We start from the raw sequence: 15,295 nt of genomic DNA on the forward strand, positions 1-15,295 counted from the left end.
GAAGGGTGCGGAGGGAGGAAAATGCATAAAGGAGAAAGAGAAAGAAGAGGAAGAAAGAATTTCTGCAGGAATAGGACGAGAAAGAAGACAGGTATTAATCAAAGAGACAAAGAACAGACAAAGAGACAATGGTAGATAAAGGGGAAAAGCTTGTGTTGTTTATGTCAGACAGCAGAGCCTGCTTAGGGCATCGCTGCTCAGTCAGGGAGGGAACGAAGGCTGAACAATGTACCCCGCTTCCCCTTCATAACAACAGACCTTCCTGTCTGACTCCTCACCTCTGTCACTGGCAATACGTGTCACAGCCGCGTCGACACCCTGTCAAACTCACCCTTCCCTGCCACCTCCCTCCCTCCAACCTCAGCTCAGTCACTCCAACGTTGTCAGCTGACGACCCTGAAATCATTTGCTTTTTCACCAGCAGGTATCACAAAGGGAGTCTGAGATAATTTATGCAACAGCTTCCTCCTGTTTACTGAGTTTTTATAAATTTACCTGAAGTATAATTCAGTGTTTGTAAAACAGCCCTTAAAACACCCTTTAAAGTTTCATGCCTTAATTACTGTCATGATTAATACTGCTTTTTTTGGTAAGAGTATCAAATTACAGGAAATGAGTTGATCCATTACTGATTAAGGGTAAAACATGAGCAAATATCTTATTGTTGGTAAATGCTTTTATCTGAGTAAAATCCCGGTAAATTTAACATTTCTCACTTATGAAGTGTTGTTTATAGAGCACAAAAAATATGGGTCACTAATTTATGTTATGTTACTGGCTGAAAAATAATAAAAAAAAAACACTATTCAGGGAAAAACAAAACAAAACAAAAACTGTTAATAATAATTGTTAAGAACATCATCAGCATATTTGCTATATTGTACATTTCCCCTTCTTTTTGATAAAGTGATTTATAAGCCAGACTGAAATGGTTGTATTTGCATTGGTATTATATCCAAACCAAGCCAATGCTGTGACTGTGTGTACTGTTATAGTGTTTTTTTGTTTTGTTTTTTTAACAATGCATGACTTTTAGCGTGTATGTCCTTAGTGATACTGCAGTGTTGAAATCAATACAGAGGTAAACTGTTTATGGGAATGTGGAGAGGAACTTACTTGCCATCTAGAAATCTCCTGCCACCTAACTCATGTGCACTTTTTTGAGTGAATGAAGCACTTTTGTTTTGCACTGCAAACAATTCGCAGCAGTTTGAGGTGGATGCTAGAAAAGGCTCGGCTTCCTAAATCATCTGCGCATTCAGTGATGTCAGCGAACACTTCTCAGATGTTTTCTGTGTGAACGTTTTGTGGTTCGTTTCAAATTCGTTTCTCGTAATCTTGACCAAGAATCCAGTTTGGACTCAATTATGTATCAATCATAATATATTTGCTGTAATAAGTTAGCAACATGTAAACACAATTTCTGGGGTGCAACCTGATAAAGTGTTTCCCATTATTAAAGGACCCCCCTCAGCGGTGCACATTACACTGCTTGCTTATTTCCTCATTTAGTTTTGTATTCAGTCTGCGTAGTTTGATGTAACTCTGGCAGATGGTTACAGCAGAGTTAAAAATCTGCTGCAACTGCAATTGGCACCCCTCTATCAGAAGTTAGCAGTTAACAATTAAAGCACTTCTCCAGTTAAACCAGATCGAATTAGCTTTTGCCAATTGCCCCCCTTCTCTCGTACCCCTAAACATTCCATCTGCTGTATATGAGCTTGTGTTAGTGAACTCCACTATGAAAAAGAGCTTCTTTTTTGTTTCCGCTAGCTGGTTTGAAGTCATCCTTTGTCTGCTGCCAATGGTGGTGGGGTTATTGTCTACATATTAAGTGAGGTTCTGTAAGGGTTTCAGCAGCATCTTGACTCCCCTAAGCTGAGGAGCAGCTGAGGTTAAGTGGTCTCCTCGTTCATGGCACCCATCTTCTTCTTCGCCGTGACAGCTGGGGACCAGACTGTTGCCATAGATACACTCTCTACCCCCAGTCAACTGCTCATTTGAAGTAAACGCGCACTCACACGCACACATTGTATATGTACTATGTATCAGCTAAAAACGATTGATCTGCTTGGCCCTTTGAGTATTTTTATGTGCTCTTGTCATTTTATTCTTCACCCAAAGCAACAGAAAGTGAACACTGAACAATGTGAACACTGAGAGAAAAGAAAATACTATTTTCTTTCATGCACTCTAAGGTTTAATTGCTATCTATTAGAGCTGATTACAAAAAAATGGAAAGTCATTTTTTGGAACAGTAAAAATAAATTTCAGTCACTGAAGATGAGTGCATTTCTGTTTGTTTTGTTCAAATTGCAGAACTTTTGACTGGAGGTGGAAAAATTCCAAGAGATAAGCCAGTGATCAGGAAAAATAATTTCAAATATTATTTTCCAATAACACACTCCACAGGGCAACTTCTCGTGTGCCAGGCTAAAGAAGATACAGGTCTTGTTCCCCGATTGGATGAGCTGGAATTTGCTTTGTGCGCACGAGCTTTGACTGACAAAATCTAAGTTTGAAAATGTACAAATACGACGGGATAATTTATTTCCAAAGCCAGCATAATCAAATAGCTTTTTTTCTTGCTTTAATACAAAATAAATAGTAAAGAGAGAAATGATCCTGTAGGGTCTGCAATCTTAGTCTTTTTGTTAGCATTTTAAAGCATGCAATATGTTTATTAATGTTTTTTAATGTAGCAGACTGCAGCCATGGAGACACTTCAAGCATTGTTTAATATATTGTAGCAAATAGTGTCGTTTTTCTTTTACAACGTTACTTTATTGTTTTGCCTTACCTTATATTTTCATTCACCAGCCTGAATTTGTGGGTGTGGAGAGAAGGTGTTATCAGTGTTGATAGTACATTAACACGGACAAATACCTTGCATTGTACTCATTTAGTAAATGCCTACATGCCTCTTGTAGATGCACTTTCACCTTCATTCCGTTTGCTCTTAAAAAACAACAAATGGCTCAATAAGTTCTTTGCCAGAAACAATGCTGATAAAGTAATTAGCATTGCTCACCGTGGCTTATTTCAGCTGAAGTTACATATAAAAACTTTTTGACTGAACACATGCACACTGTTACAACCCTCTGCTTTTAGAGTGGGCATCACTGCCATAAATGACCACTTCTCATAAACAGGCATGCACTGAATATCTGTTAAATTTATTGAGAAATCCAACTTCATTTTGATGTGATCACACAATATCTTCTTTAAAAAAAAGTTGCTTTTATGTGATAAAAACTGACCATGTGTTATAAACAGAGTAACAACAACATTTGCCAAGGTATTAATAAATAGATGTAGCCCAGTAGACCTCTGTATATATTAGCCTTTGTACTGATGAGTGGCAGGGTTTTGGATGTGCAAACTATGGGTTATTATTGCATCATATGTCAGGCTGCACTACCCCACCAGACACAGAGGCTTAATAAGAAAGACTTACTGAGAATTTGCTGCAGAGCTTAGGCAGAATTTTCATTTTCTAATTTACAAAAACAGCTTAAAGTGATCACATAGCCTATTCAATAGAAGAGAATGAACTCAGCATGTTAAAGATATCAATAATTAGCAGAACATCAATCTCCAGAGATGTCATTATAACACGTCGCCAGGCTGCTTCTCCGTTCAAAACCCACCAGAAGACTGTATGTCTGTTTTTATGAATGTATTAAATGTACAGTAACTAACTCTGGAGAACAGAAATTGTTGTGTATGGTTTGACCTGTTTTGCTTTACATTAGCAAGAACAGTGAGCGTACCGTAAGCAGAGAAAAACGGAATGGAAATCAAGCTCACAGTTTGTGACTTTCCTGAACTATTGTGATAATCGGAAAATACATAAACTCCAGATTCACACAAAGAATTATTTACATAAAATAAAATAAATATCCTGCATGGATACAATTTTATCTACATGCCTTATAGGATATTAAGACTCCTGGTTTGCTGGATCACTGGCACACCCTTACTGCTTGATCAGTTGAAGCCGCTGGACTAGATAGTGTTGTCACACTCGTGTAGGTGTGCCCTCTTTTACACTGTAATTTACTGTATAACCACCATCCAATATAACCTTTTAAAGTAAAAAAGTCAAATGATGGGACAACAAGAAGGCCCCACTGAGGATCCCAGACCAGCAGGCTGAGATTAGAGGACATTTGTTCCACAATATTGCTGCCTCCTGGTTTCCTAAGGCTGGTGCGTTTGCACAGAAGGTGTAGGCAGATATTTGGGTTGCGGCCAAAGCCTTTCCTTGCTAGCGGGCCACCTCGCTAGAGCTGCAGGTGCTGAGAAAGACTCCCCACTGATTCCTGGTGTGGTGTCCGACCCTACAGGCTGATGGAACAAATGCTGGTCTAGGGAAAATAAACTTATCTCATTTGGATGACAACACATAGCCTCAGGTTACCGTGTTGTGTTGCACCAGTTTTGAGAAACAAGTCGGAAGGGGTCAATGACTCCTCGGTTGCTCTCCTCCTTTGAGAGTGTCCTCTCTCTGCCTGTCACTCTCTTTCTCTCTCTCTCTCTCTCTCTCTCTCTCTCTCTCTGTGTTAATGATTCCTAAATCAACAGCATTAATTAATCAGATTGGAAATTCTAATGATTTTTTCCTTGGACTCTGGCCGTCTTTGTGAGATAACTGAGAGCGTTATCTGAATGGCTCTCTGTGGATGGGCTCTCTTCTGACTGACCTGGCCGTGACCCCTGAGGTGAACCCCATCACACAGAGGTGTTAGTGTGCCACCAGGCATGATGGATCACCCCTTAGATCCCTGTGATCTTATAATCACGGCCAATCATCAGGACTATCTCTGTTACTATAATGATCGGCAATGATTCGGCCCTGGAGTATTCAGATGATGGATGGAGGCTCATGCCGGGTCCTGGGAGAGGATGAGTCAGGCTTTCAACGTCTATTGAAAGCATTGGCAGGTTGGCTAGTTGTTCACATCTTTATCATAATGAAGTGGAGACACTTAACCCTGGAGTACGCTGGGGTCTCTTGGTGCCTTAACACTGATGTTTAAGGTGACCCCCCTCAGGGAGACGCCCACATATTGGCTAACCATTTTGCCAGATGATATGCTAATTTTTGTGACCTTAGACTGAGCTGGGTTACTCCCACACCGACTGAAAAAGGATAATGAACTCAGCGCCACATAAAAACGCATTTGCACACTTGGAATTTCATGTTTATGTTGACACTCAGTTATTTACAGCTATTGTGGTTGTCTCATATTTCCAAATGCTCCACTACGACTAAATGCATGCAATAATTTTGCCACGATGTCATTTATATGTAGAGACTATAAATATAATAAAAACTGTGATGTTTTCTCACATAGCATGACCTCTGTTTGTATGGAACGAGAGCATGTCTGCAGCAGTAAAATCTTTGAAACTGGGTTCTCTACTGTATCTCTATATAATACATGCAGCGCCTACGTCTGGCCTTGGATTTGGGTAAAGGCTGTCACAAGCTCACATGAGTGCATGCATCACAGAGCAGGGGTACTCATCCAAACCCCACCCAAAAACCCAGTCCCCTGGTGCAGGGAATTACTGGGCCTCTCCCAGCTCCTGGTAACCCCTTCATTATCCACACACCAATGGGTCCAGATCAGATTCAGCCTTTCTACAGGGGGGAAAGAAATGGAAATTCAGAGGCAGGAGCTGCAGTTCATGCATCTGAACAATGCCTCAATGTTTAAGAAGTGGCCTCACGGATGGGAAGTGATAGGGTTCACTTGTGGTTGGTCTGGAGCAGGCTTCCTTGTTTTCATTTGTGAGAATGTGGCTAAATGGTTCCTCTGGCTCTGTGACTACCTAACAATCACATGTTTAATTAAACACATAGCAAATAGATGACTTGGTGCTATGTTTCGCTGTTTTAAAGAACTGCCTGCTCTATTTTTCCCATCACTTTTTCTCTGTATATCTTCTACTCATTTTTAAATTAACCTCTAAATGGACCTCATCTGTCCAGAGAGAGCCTATTATCTAACACCCTGCTCGCATCCAAGGTCCTTGCCACAGAGGTTTGCAAACCCCACCCACGCGGACCTGTCTGTCACTGCCCATCAAACCTCCTCACACATCACAAGAGAAAAAAAAAAAATCAAACGCGGAGAAAACAAAGAGGTAACTGAAGGATTACATTATATAGTTAATTACCTACTGGCCTCTTTGGAACTGCAGAATTAGAGAGTTTTAATTGCTTTATCACCTGGGCTTGTGAGTGCTGCAATCAACCTGATTTGTTTTAAATGAGCTGCCGCGGGATGGGGTAGAGGCTCGGTGCTCTCTTTCTCTCTGCCCTCCGGTGACTACAGGTGAAACAGTGGGCTAAAAAGGTGAAGAGTGACGGTGGAAGCCTTACAAATGATAAACTGAATATGTGTAAATGAATACACCCTCTGAAGCTATCTAATATTTTTACTCTGGCCAAAATGGTCATATTGAAGGGCCTCTTTTGTGAACAGAGGTTCCAAAACCCCAGCACATGAACTCCCTCAGGATGGCTGCAGTAGCCTTGGGATTTGAACACCAGTGTTACTGAATCAATTAGCATATTCCTGTATTAAAGGAGGGAAGCGTGACAGTGTTTTCTAGGATGTCAGTATGTATCATTAAAAGGCATATTTTAATTAGGGACATGTTAGTTCGTTACACTAAATGGATTAACATTGCTTGTCAAGGGTAGAGATATGTTTTACATTTAAGTCCACTGGGGAACGAGGTCTCAATTTAACAAGACATCTTAAGTTGAGATGGGTCTTGTTAGTGTGTATTCAGAAATGGCACTTAGACAGTTTAATATTTTGAAAATGTGTGAAGATGCCGTATCGCCGGGCTGCTGTTTGTGTGTAACTGAGTGTAAGAAGTCAATTATTATATTGCAATAGTCTGCAGGCTGTGATCTGGAAACAATGCGATCAAAGGCCAGACAGTTTGCTATCACTTTGCAAGCTGTATCAGCGACAACAGACAAATGCAAATTGGTCTAGATTTACATGATTATTTTTAACAGAAACAAATCTAACTGCAATCAGTTTCTTCACTTACAAAGTTTTTGAGGAGGGATTTAAAGGCGAGAAGCCTGACAGCACACTTTCTGACGATGCAGCGAGTATAGGTTCTGCATGACCGTTTGGATCAAAGAGTGGTTATCTCTCCTATTGAGCTGTTCTCACCTCTGTCTTCTCTCATTATGGGATGGACAACAAGAATTTCCCTCCATTAATCAGAACCCAATCCATGGGTCAGCCATCACAGAACCCCTAACAAGCCAAAATGCATAAAGAAGTGTGGGGGAAAAAAAAGCACAAAAACAAAACAAGCATCTCCTGAATGTCATAGATGCCAGAGAATTGATTTCTTCCCTGTTAGTGGGAGAAAATGGGTGAGAAACTACTGCTTAGCCAGAGGTTCTAGTAAATTAGATTCACTTTGTGTGTTCAGTCAGCAATCAGTCAGCAAAGTCAACTTGAAACTGGTTGTGAACTAAGCACATATTCATAATAATTGTTTTTTTCCCCTCTGCTATGAATGAAATAACACTTTTACTGACCTTGGTATTCTACATACATTAGACAACATGCTTGCAACCACACAGTGTGTTACAGTATGTTTTTCTAGCGCTTCCATAAAAAGGATAAAAGGAATTTGGGATTATCAGGATATTTATTGGCCTGTGAAGCCAGCACCTGTATTTCACACCCCATCAGGGGGCTATTTCCAAGGGTATTTTCTGCCCAGAGGAGTAGAAAAACAAGCATCTTAATTGTTGCTAACATTCCCACCTAAAGATGAGGTTCATTCAGTCTAATGTTTTAACTGCAGCAGAATTTGAGCCTTTTTGAAATCCGAATAGCAAAAACATGCACCCAGTGCTTAAAACGGTTTCTATGTTTTGCCACTTTCCTGTTTAGGAATAATGCCCTGCCCTACTTTGCCAGATCTTGATTAAAATGTTGACTTTTTGCTGGGTAATAACCTGATTAATGTAATTGAATGTAAAAGGGCGTAGCTCAGCAGCACTGCTGATCACTGGAGATGGATTAGGAGAGAAGGCTTTCAAATTGAATACAGTTCTCCCTCCTCAGCTTGTTAATTGTGCCGTTTACCACTACCTGAGTCAGTGACCACTGCTATTTAGTTTCTCTAATGATGATGCACAGTCGGACCCAACCACAGATAATTAAAAAAGCCTTCCCTGCACCCACCCCCATCTCTCTCTGTCTTGAGTTTGGTGTTGCATTGACAAGCTGCACTAAGGCCAGATATTGAGCTGTCTGCTTCGCAGAGTCTTCGCTGCAGGACCACGTAGCCCTCTAAATGCTGTTATATTGTGTGTTTTCTAGAAAGAAAGCTAGGTATAGATCTTTGGTATCTGACTGTGATTGACAGCAGAGTGGTTTCATCAAGTTCTTTGCCTTAAAATGGTTGCCCACTTTGTCTCACTCAAGCAAAAGCAACTGACTTTGTGCTATTATTAACACTAACGTCAAAAGGAAAAGAAAACAACCGTATCCTTGTTAACTTTCAGGACTCACTCTTTATGTTTCTTATGAAATCTTCTTAATGTAGTGAGAATGTTCTGTACAGCCAGTGCATCTCAGACAGGCTGTACCCGAGTACAATTTGAAGAAATCAGATATGCCTGCATTACTGGGTCAAATATGTAACTGTGGAGTGTTTTGCAGTGTACATAAAGGGCACCAATGCCGTTGATGTTTATTTAACATGTTTTTATTGAGCCTGTTTTGTCCTGGTTTAGATATTTATGTGCAAAGAAGAAAAATTCGCTCAATCAAATCATTAAGTGCTCTAAGAGGCTGATTGGTGAGCCACAGCTGAACCCAGCCACCTTGTATTCCAGACAGTTACAGTGGTTGGCTGATTCATTTTTACTCGATGACTCACACCCTTTGGAACCGTTTCATTTTCTTCCTTCTAGCCCCAAAGAACAGAGCGACAAGGTATAAATACCCAGCTTTGTTCTAATAGCTGTCACTCGTACAAAAATATAATATTAGTATAAATAATGATGATGATTATTTTATTTATTTCTTTATTATCCACCTACTGCAGACCAAGTCCCCCTAGAGGAACAAATAAAGAAACCTGAACCTGAACCTGACATTAGAAAGACACTGAGGTGGATTTTGGCAGTGTGAAGAAGTAACGGTTACATTTGTGGTGCTTGTTGATATCCTTTAAAAAATAATGCCATTAGTACTATTTTGTTTGTACTAATGTGAGGGTCTTTAATCCTACAAATACTATTTCTTTTGTGATGTTACAATATATTGGAGATATTTTGTTTTATATTTCACTGTTTAGTCTTTGAAATCTCAAATAACAGTGAAAGTCTTCAGTGTCTTCTTTTTGCGTTTTAAAGAAAAAAAACCAATTTTGGTGTTTTGTGTAAAATCTCTCACACTCTCTCTCTCTCTCTATCTATCTATCTATCTATCTATCTATCTATCTATCTATCTATCTATCTATCTATCTATCTATCTATCTATCTATCTATCTATCTATCTATCTATCTATCTATCTATCTATCTATCTATCTATCTATCTATCTATCTCTCTCTCTCTCTCTCTCTCTCTCTCTCTCTCTATCTATCTATCTATCTATCTATCTATCTATCTATCTATCTATCTATCTCTCTCTCTATCTATCTATCTATCTATCTATCTATCTATCTATCTCTCTATCTATCTCTCTCTCTCTCTCTCTCTCTCTCTCTCTCTCTCTCTCTCTATCTATCTATCTATCTATCTATCTATCTCTCTCTCTCTCTCTCTCTCTCTCTCTCTCTCTCTATCTATCTGTCTATCTATCTGTCTATCTCTCTCTCTCTCTCTCTCTCTCTCTCTATCTATCTATCTGTCTATCTATCTGTCTATCTCTCTCTCTCTCTCTCTCTCTCTCTCTCTCTCTCTCTCTCTCTCTATATATATATATATATATATATATATATATATAGTTTTACATCTTCTAAATAGCTGCAGAAGTATTACATCAATCAGCTGATTGATTTGATCACAATTCTTTTTGCAACTGAATTCACAATAATAAAAATCACATGTTTTTGTGTGACCTGTTTGTGATCCTGCCGCACATCCACGGGCCTTAAGTGGATTATCAGTTAAGAAAATAGATGAATGAAATGATATGCATGTATTTGCCTCTGGCTTAGTGCTGGGTTTAAATACAGAAGAGAAAACAAACATCAACAAATTCAATTTCTTTTTTTGCAGATCAAATTTCTCTTCAGATCTCCTCTGCTGAAGCAGCTCCACAATCAGGAGCATTTGAAGAGGTCTGAGAGGAAAAGCAGTCCATGAATTACACAGCTTGCAGTCTTGAGTAAGTGCTGAAATAATTAGGAGAGAGAAATCTTTGGCTTGTGCAAACTTCCTTCCACCACTGCAGAACAAAATAATAAAGAGAATGTGTGTGAGACAAAGGCAAGAGACCCCCATGGTGCCTGGGTCTCTGCTTCCTGTCATGAGTATTCCTGTGGGGTTTCACATGACAAAATGCAGAAAGTTGTTTTGTCCCCGTGCCTGTCACGATCCACCCTCATAACCGCAGCTGTGTGTTTGTGCGTATGTCTGTGTGTGTGCGGGTGTGTGTGTGTGTGGTTGTGCACTTGCACTTGTGTGTTTGTGACTGTGCTTTTTTCGTGCTGGCATGTTGTCTTGCTGTCTTCCCTGTCAGCTCATAGCTTGGCACCTGCTCTCATGTTCCTAATTAGTCTCATTTAATTAATTATATTCTACAGCACATCTCCTCTCTGTTCATAGGCGATTTCTTTCCGTAGGTTTTACTCCCATCCCGCTCTTCTACTTCCTTACACGTCATATGCAGAGAACAGGGAGTCTTTACATGTTGTGTATTGGTAACATATGGAAGTCAGACGTGTTTTCTGGGCGTAAATATGTTTTGAAATACAGAGAAATACGCACATTAATGATTCATGTTATCATACTCTCAAAAAAGCTGCACTTCACAACTTTTTCCTCACTCAACTTTGACTTTAAATTACTGTTTTCTTCTTTTTCTTGTGAGTCGAGCTGACAACCAGCTGACTCACAAGCAGAATCTCTTCAGCAAGCTGCAGGAAAAACAGGTCAAGTCTCACTCGCATGGTGAGTAAACAGAAATCAGGAAAGCACTTTACCTGTGACAGTTGGTCTAAGCACCTCTTTCTTCTCTGTTAGCTTTTCTGTTCCATTTGTCAGGTTCACTTGGCTTGTATGCCACTGTTGTCTATTAGGTGTATTTTCACTGTGCTTAGCACTACAGTACAATACTTAATGGAGAGGACTGGAAAAGAGAGGGAAAGAAAGAGTTTACTGTTCCACAGTGTCTTATGAGAAACTGAATCCTTTTGTCATATTAATTTAAATTACGGTTATCAATATTTATGGTTTGCTTTGGTCATGAGTTTGTTGTACGTTGCTGTTGTTTGTGTACAAATGCTTCTATATGATAAACAGAGTGACTTTAACGCGGGGGCATCCAAGGTGCACAAGCCCATCAATGAACGACAGTGGAAACAGCGTTGAATTTCACTTCCTGATGTCAGAGAAGAGCGGCAGCCAGTCGCAGGCAGCCTCCCAGCTGCCCCTCATCCCACGTTTTCCACTAGAGGATCCTGGGCTTAAAGAAAAGATGCCTTTAATAATTCAGAGCCGTGATGAACACCACGTAACACAGCCACAAAAGACAAGATCAAACTTTTGGCAGAGCCACTGCTGCAGCGGGCTGATAGTGTTTCCGAGTGTAGCTCGTTGTACGTTGACCATATGGACATGATAATCACCCATGGGATGAATCAGCAGATTCTTGATCTGAAGCCCAAAATCACACGACACCTTAATTAGCTGGTGCTGATATCGCCCTTCACAGCACTAATTTGTCACCAGCAGCAAAATAGCTTCTGGCAAGTACCTTTCTTTTGAAATTTGTCAAAAGTGTTAAGGAAAAAACAGAGGGAGCATTTAAATGATGAACCAGCTTTTATATATAGTGCTGATAATGCTTTATGACCTCTTGAAGTGCTATATTCACATATGCAGCCACACATTGCATGCATGTGTAGCACTGGGTAAAGTTTGGAGTTCACAAACACAAACAAATGAATGGCCTGCTCTACCTCCTGAACTACAACAACACATATACGACCACAAGCATTTGAAATCTGTGAGGAAATCTCCCCTTACAGGTAGCTCTACATGGCAAAACGACATTTTACACTGAATCATGTTACATATTCAAGCCAGTTTTATTTATAGAGATCCAATTTACAACAACAATTGATTCAAGGTGCTTTGCAACGTAAGGTAAAGACCCTACACTACTGGGTAAAAGCCCAACAACTGAAAGACCCTGAGCAAGCACTTTGCGACAGTGGGAAGGAAAAACTCCCTTTTAATAGGAAGAAAGCTCTGGTAGAACCAGGCTCGGGGAGGGGGAGCCATCCACACCCCCTCCTCGAGAAGAGAAAAGAAGACGAGAGCATAGTTAAAAGGATAAAACATATCAGCAGTCAATTATGAGGACATAAGCACAAGTTTGTCTCAGTTATATCCTGACTAATATATGCCGCCATCATTAAACTATTTGGGACTGTGTTTACTTCTAATGACATGCAGTTCCCAATAAGGTGTAAATAATTGCTGCCCTCCTCAGGAGGTGTAGCCACCATGAAGCAGTGAGTTGAAAAGGTCAGACGTGTTCAGCACGCCAGCTCTAAAGTGGTTTATTAGCATCCCAACGACATATTCAGGAGTTCGCCTGAGACATAATTACCTGGATAAGGTACAGATGAATACTGTATTTGGGAGAGAAGGCAAGGTTGGTTGGATATTGGCTTTGTCTCCATTAACCTGGAGCACGGTGTTAAAGGATCTGTTTGTGGAGAGAAAATGACAGGGAGTCGGGCTGACGGGGCTGGACTGAGACAGTTAAAGGCCCCTTGCTGCATAGGATAATTAATAAATAAAATACCAGGGGAGCCCCTGCCATGCCTTCGTCTATGACAGGGGCTGTCTCCAGTGCGCTAAAGCATTAAATGACCAATTTCTGTCAGACTAACTTCCACCATGCTCTCTCTCTCCCTTTCTCTCTCCCTCTCTCTTTTTGCGTGCCCTCTCGTCTCCACTACACCCTCACCCCTCTCTCCGCCGTTCCCTCCCTCGCTTCCTCGTTTTCTGAAGTGGGGCTACTTTGCTCTCTTTGCGCTGAGTTTTTCAGCGACTGATGGCTCTAGTTCATTTCTGCTGAATTAATTGGTCCCTGAATGAATTCTGTTGACAGGGCAATTCATCATGTGTTTGGCCTGACAGTGACTGGGTGTTGGGTAGGGGAGGGGGGCTGGGGGGTGGGTGGAGGTGCTGGGGAGTGTGTGTCTGTGTGTGTGTGTGAGTGAGTTCATGTGGGGCGTTGTGAAGTGGTGTGGGGAGCCAGTCAGAGGTGGTGGGGGTTGGTGTTTGTGGCCGCCTACTCCTCTTTCTCCCCCTCGTCTCTTCTTCTTCTTCTTCTTGCGCTGCAGAAACTTTGGTGCTCTTGTTGAACTGTTTTACCAAAACAGTTGGGACTCAAACAAATCAGCAGCCCCTCCCCATCCGGCTGGGCTTCTGTCAGACAGAAGACGCTCTCTCAGCTTGAAGGGGGCACGCAGGTCAGTGCTACCCTATTTTATACATTTCGGCCTTTTGTTACGCCCCTACACACTTCCTCTCTAACTACAAATCCCTCCCCATTGCTTGATATGCATGCACAAACACAAGACCACCATCTCTCGCCCCACAGCTCCTCGGCTCTTTTGGAGAGTGACATAATCAGGTAGCAAGGCATATTTAGTGCTTAATTACACAATGTGTCGCACAATGGCCATTCAAAGCGATAATTTAGCTCCTGAAGGGAAATTGCTGTGCACTGCTGACTGATCTAACAGGGATGGGAATGGTATAATAGCATATAGTTGGCAGATGAGGCCTGGATTGAGAAAGGCAGCAATTGCATTTCTCCAGACAGCTCTTTGGCTCCTCATTATTCTAATTGAGAACTATGCGACAGTGCGAGGATGCACAAAGAGCCTCAGCATCCTTTGAGCTTGAACATGGAGGAGACCTCTTTAGGCTGCGTTGAGTCAATCAATGCTCACTCATTACAAACATCACAAAGTCATGTTCTTGTCGCCTGGATGGTCTCACCCGCTGACAGTGAAAATAACCTCATAATCACTGTTCTGTCAGGATCGCGATCATCAGCGAACAGGCTTGAACTCTTTGGCTCCCGTGACACACTAAAGTACATGAACAATTACATGTTTTTGTGTAACTTTTGCTAAATTTAAGCCCAGTGTCCAAGCTCCCAGAGCATTTTAAGGCACATAAAAAAGAGAAAATTGGAAACACTGATGATTCTGTTTTGGGATTGTCTTTTAGTTTGGATGAGCAGAAGAGAAGGGTTTTGAAACAGCAAAACAGACACCAAGTAAGCTTCCTGAGTGGGTCTGTTCAACTACAAAAATTAAGCCACAACAGCTAGCCTCAAAAACTGTCAGTGGCAGAAATTTCAGGTGTTATTTTTTGCCATTTCTGCCCATTCTCCAAACTATTTTCTTCAAGCAGCATTTGTTTCTCATTTGCACGTTCACACTCAATGAATGTGTATGATATATTGGTATACAGTTATTAGTATAGACAAAGGTTATTTAAGAAACTGTACAGAAATTGTTTAAATGTGGATATAACAGTAACTTGAGATGAAACTCTTAATACTTTTCATCCTTGAGCAAATTACTACACATCACACATCTACTTGCTCGGGGACACTTAAACACTTTTACATCTACTTATTGTACGCATATTCAATACAGCATAGAAATCTTTTTAACCCCCACCGCATAGCAACTCAGCGATAAAACACTGGACCACTGTGGCGCTTCCTCTTCCCAACACAAATCCATTTGGGATTAACAGAGTTAACGAAGGCAGCATTGTGAACAATACTGCACCCGTGCAGCCACTAATTAAAGTTGCTTCTAATGAGGGCCCGTTGATTGACACAGCAGGGTTGGCCTCTCCCCTCACTAGCATCAACTATGACAGCCACATGATGAGGCTGATGACAGGCTCCCATGCAGGCAGATGACAGGACGTCACTGCTAGACCACCACCGCTCCTCTTCCCCGAACAATGCTGCACTCGTTTGACACCGCGAAATTCATCGAGTCTCAGATTGTAGATGTTT

This window comes from Maylandia zebra, linkage group LG13, assembly GCF_041146795.1.
Source record: "Maylandia zebra isolate NMK-2024a linkage group LG13, Mzebra_GT3a, whole genome shotgun sequence".
NCBI classification, from domain to species: domain Eukaryota; kingdom Metazoa; phylum Chordata; class Actinopteri; order Cichliformes; family Cichlidae; genus Maylandia; species Maylandia zebra.